Source organism: Triticum aestivum, chromosome 2D (assembly GCF_018294505.1).
Source record: "Triticum aestivum cultivar Chinese Spring chromosome 2D, IWGSC CS RefSeq v2.1, whole genome shotgun sequence".
NCBI classification, from domain to species: Eukaryota; Viridiplantae; Streptophyta; class Magnoliopsida; order Poales; family Poaceae; genus Triticum; species Triticum aestivum.
In genome coordinates, this window is record NC_057799.1 from 558,770,861 (window position 1) to 558,776,332 (window position 5,472).

A 5,472-nucleotide genomic window follows, 5' to 3' on the forward strand; every position below is an offset into this window, starting at 1 on the left:
CAAGGTACGTATGACCCACTCCTCAGGGGAGGCGTGGGCACTCGACGACGGTCATCATGGTCGAGTCGGTGATCATACTGCTCGCGGTTTCTGTACTGATCTTGCCGGTATCCACGTCCTCACGCCGCGGGGGCGATCTTGGGCTGTGAGCCGACTGAACTGTGTCTGCCATCACGGATCTGCTATGAATCCTATTCCGCGACTGAGATACTGCTGTGTTCTGCTCTCCTACTACCCGGAGTAAAGCCTGGATCTGCATCAAACCTCTGCCAGCTTCCGACTGGGAAGGCTGGATTGACTCTGCTATTCGGGCTGCAGCTGTGAGATTTTGAATCGGAGTTCGGTATACCTGAGTTTGAGGCGGAAAATGCTATCGTCGACTGGACTCGGGAATCCGCTGCCGAGCACGCTTGTCGAGTGCGTGCTGGAGGTTCTCCAGCCTTGTGCGCTCAGCCAAGTTGGCCAGGCGCGCCTCCTCCAAGGCCCGGGCCTCGGGGGTTTCTCCAGCGATAGGATTGTGAAGTGCATCCATATTGCAGCGGCGAAGCTCTTCCCTCTGCTACGAAGAAAGGGGATCGGGGCGGTATTCCTCGTGAACGTGCGACGGATCGCCGTTGCCATCGCCACCGTCGTCGCGGGGGAAGCCAGGAGGACTGCGTGGTCCGTTGACCATCAAGACTTCCGCCGCAGGATCGCTGCTGTCGCACTCGGATGCGGTCCCGATGGAGCTAGTCGATAGGTCGAACAGGCCGTAGAGAGTTTCGTCGGGCTCGATTGCCGTGACTTGTGGGGTGGCCGACTGACGGGCCACCGCGTGTCTCACCCACCGCTGGAGCCACGACCGACCGGAAAGCTTGCACCGGCGAACAGCGGGGAGCGAGGACACCACAGGAACCGACCGATACTGGGTCAACGGCTGCCGGAGAAGGACGCAGCGGACGCACGCGCGAAAGTGCGTCGCCCCGCGGACGGGGAGCGCCTCGACATCGAGTGGAGCCTCTTGAAGCCAGGCGGAGTCGTCGGCGACGAAGACGAGTGCGCCGAGACGGACCTCGCGGCCTTCAGCCAATCCACCGCCGGAAACAATGATGATGGGAATCAGAAAAATCGCAACTTCACCAAAAAGTCGCTAAGACACCTGCCCCACGGTGGGTGCCAACTATCGTGGATCTAAGATTGAAAGTAGAATGGGGGTAGGTATGAGGAGGCAAGATCCTAGCTATGGCGAAGTTGTACACACGAGTTTTACGAGTTCAGGCCCTTCGCGGAGGAAGTAATAGCCCTACGTCTCGGTGCCCGGAGGCGGTCGACTGGATTATGCGTGTGTGTGTGTTACAGGGGGTGCGAACCCTTGTGCCAGTGGAGGGGGGTGGGTTATATAGAGTGCGCCAGGACCTCAGCCAACCCACATTACAAGGGGTTCAATGTACATAAAGAGGTGGCATTACTGGTAACGCAAGCCTTAAATGCCTTAATGGCCTTAAAGACTACAGAGTGGACGCTTGCCCGTTGCTGTTCTGGATGACTCCTGGTCTTCAAACAGGTCGAATGGATTCTTGCATGGTCTAATGATCAAGTGGTCGAGTGACTTAAGGAAGGAGGGGTCTCCGAGTGACTGGTAGGTCGAGTGGATTGCACTCGACACCTTTGCTAGGCCCTCCCTGTTGTCTCTTGAGCTTCTTTGTTTCTAAGACAGCTGTCACGACCAGGTTTTTGGGATATAAATTCCCAGAAAAACGGCCTGTGTGCTCACCAGCCCCAGGATTACTGTTAGCTGATGAGGTACCAACTTGATACAAGAATTCCAAGCGAGGAACAAAATATGTAGTACAAGACCATTTAGCCCTGGGAGTACAACACTTGGTTTCTAATGGTTGAGGGCGGAAGCGATTGGATACATCTGCGTCTATGGGACTCCATTTCCCACAAGAACAGCTGACCAGGATAACTCCTATCTTCGCGAGGCTGCTATCGCCAACAAGAAGGCTCCGAGGTTGTCACCGCGATGCTTATCTTCATGCAAGAAATCTGGCCAAGACAATAGCCAGGGACAAGCCAGTGAGTACGTTTGAATGTACTCGCAAACATTAAGAACACAGGTATAATACATCAAACATGCTCCGAATTTATTAGATAATCACACGTCTGTCACAACAAAAATACGAAAGACCAAAATGCACACATATGGTTAAAAATATACCAAAATAAAATACTGGGTGCCAAACGAGTGTCTAAATGACTCCTCGAGCGGAAAATGCAGAATAGTAATACTGGTGCCAAACGAGTGTCTGAATGACTCCTCGAGCGGAAAATTCAGAATAGTAATACTGGTGCCAAACGAGTGTCTGAATGACTCCTCGAGCGGAAAATGCAGAATAGTAATACTGGTGCCAAACGAGTGTCTGAATGACTCCTCGAGCGGAAAATGCAGAATAGTAATACTGGTGCCAAACGAGTGTCTGAATGACTCCTCGAGCGGAAAATGCAGAAATAATAATGCCACAGTCGGGCGTCTGAGCGACACCACATAAAGGGCTTATAAAAGGATCACCACAATGAGTATCCAGGAGGTAGAACCATCCCAGGGGTACTCAATAATATGCGTAATATAAATGGTTAGTCCAAAACAATAAAGATCATAATCCAAAGGTGCCATAATCATAAAGAAAATTTAGTACAGTCATTTCTCCATCCGAAAACCGATAATTTAGTCAAGCCGTATCTCCATCCGAATTCCGTTACTAAGCTCTAGTTAAATCGTTCTCCATCCGAATGATGTTACAAAGTTCTAGTTAAATCGTTCTCCATCCGAATACCGTTACAGAGTCTCAACTCAGACTGTGGCCTTTACTTAAGAACATGACTATCCGACAGGATATATCCTCTGCAGAGGGAGTACCATTTTCCACGAGTAACGGGATTACTCAGTCCCTCGGGACTAATTCCGTCTACGGTCTTTTGACTGAAAACACGCCTGACCTGCACACACCAGCTTAACTCACCAGTGTCTGGAATCAGCCACGACACCTGCCAAGCAAAACTCTAAGTGGGGAGGCTACAACCTCGACGTAGCATGGGATCACAAAATTTATACCGCGCGCAAACTGGGGAAGCTATCCCCTTCGGCTACAACCGAAACACCCATGCCCCCGGACCGGATGACTGGCTTTAATCCATGGCCATGGGACCCTCATCACGGCCTCTCTGTACGGTGTGTGCTTTGGAAAGGGGTTGACAACCTACTGAACCATACCCTGTCCCCTGCAGGGACAAGTGGTGGTACCAACAAAAAGGAAGCTATTGATCAAGACTCGGTCTACAACCGACTCAAGTGGTCCAATTATCCACCATCGATATTACCACTAGTGAAATAAATCACCACTCCTTGAGCCTCACCATGCTATGCCGGGCATACTCGTCTCGACGAGGGATTAGGGACAAGCTCGTGTCTACCCAAGACCACGACTTTCCCGGCTTCCTACCAGTGTGCAAGAGAAGCTCACGAGGGTGATCCAAATCATTAGTGTGTCCAATTGCTGACCACAAAACAACTCCAAAGTGCGCTCATGCACGAGACTATACCGATACATAAAGCTATCACATAATCCAAGTCAAAAAGGTGTTGTAACCATATCAAAACACCTCCCAAAATATTATGCCAGAGTTCAGAAATGCTTGCCTTCAAGAGTATGCATAGGATGCACTTATTGGAAGCTTTCCTTTTCCTCCAAAAATCGCAGCAGAGAAACGCACGCGGGGTTTTGCACCACCACTTAACCAGAGAGGGCGGACGCGCAGGCCACTAACAGTGGGTCCAAAGGGCCCACTAGTCAGGTTTGACTGGTCTCCCTCTCCCTCCTTTCTCTGCGCCCGAACGGTGGCGGGGCTCCGGCGATCGCCGTCGACGAACGGCTGCACCTCACGGGCATCCAAGGGCGGGGATGGAACGGCTAGACCGAGGCGGTCCTTTGGGTGGTCGAAGGGTCGTCGGAGGTGGAAGGAATCGCCGGCGGCGAGCTCCGCGGCGGAGAGGGCTACGGTGGTCAAGTGCTTTTTGTGCTCCGGTGGTCTCTGATCGAAGATGAGCAGCTGGGTAGCTCCGCAAGGACCAGAGGGGGCGACTGGTGGTGTTGGATTGGTGGGGGAGGGCTTGGCTGCGACGAACGGCACTGGATTGCGGCGGCGACCGAACTTGCCTGAGTTGATGAAGACGGCCACTACGGGTCGATCTAAAGCGTGGGAAGCTCTACGGGGAGTGTCTGATGTCGCCTGCGTGCTCGGAGGGGCTCGGGGTTCCTTTTTTATAGCGTGATGAGGCGGGCTCCGCGACGGCAGAAGATAAGATCGCCGGCGACCACTTTCCTGTAGTTGCAGGGCATCGTGGCGGCGACGAAAGCGTTCCGACGAGCAGGAGGATAAGCACGGCCTGTGCTCTGAGGCAGCTGTCGTGCGCTGGTGGCTTGGGCGGCGCCGTTCTTGGCGGAATCTGCTGCCGACGCCAGCGTGCTGCCAAGGCGCTGCCAGTGGCGCTGTAGGGTGCCATCGATGCCGTGGAGCAGGGAGCGGCTAGTGCGCGGTTCAGCGATGCAGAGGGGGCCTGGGTCGGGTCGCGTCGAGTGCGGCAGTGCGGCGTGTCGGCTCAGTGCGCGCGCGTGCAAAACGTGCGCTCTGGGCGCGCCCAGAGCACGCACGGCACCTGTTCGACGAAATGCTAGTGTGGTCTAGAGCGCGAGGGTGGAGCTGGCAAAGAACAGAACAAGGGTAGGGGTGGCTAGGAGCTCAGTGGACAAGGTGGATAGGCCAGGGGTTTAAGTCCACAATGCAAACCAGAGAGCTTGCCAAAAATGACTGTGCACACCAGGTGTTCGACAGAAAGCCAAGTGCACTTAGGCAACTCTTGGAGTGGCCAAAATCTCCAGATCAGGGCCTCTTTAGATGCAGGAGATGATGGTAAGGTTACTTGGGCAAAACCAGAAACTTGTTAGTGCAAGTTTTGCAAAACTCCAGTTTTGGATAGAAGACAGAAGGGTTTAGAGCATGAACTTCAAAACCTCCAATGAGCCCAATCTCCTGGACTTAAGAGTTTGGTAGGGAGGGCTACAAGTAGGAGAAAGCTCAGGGTTATAAGAGCAAAGGAAAACATGCTTGCAGTACAAATCATCAAATTGGACCAGAATGCAAAAGAGGCTGATCCTCTCAAATTTTCCAAAGAACATCCCTGGGTTTTTGCTTGAAGATGAATTGTATGCATCCACTGACATCTCCAAACACTTGGAAGAATTTTTAAAGAAATATTTAGATGGGTTGTAGTGCAAAAGTGCCTACTGGACCAGATTGGAAAAGTTGGTGTAGAGCTCAAAATCTCCAATGGCCAGAAGGTATTTTTGCATAAAAGTGATGTGGAAACATCACATGACATCCCCAAATTTTGGTGGAAATTTTAAAAGCATTTGTCAAGTTGTTGCAGTGCAA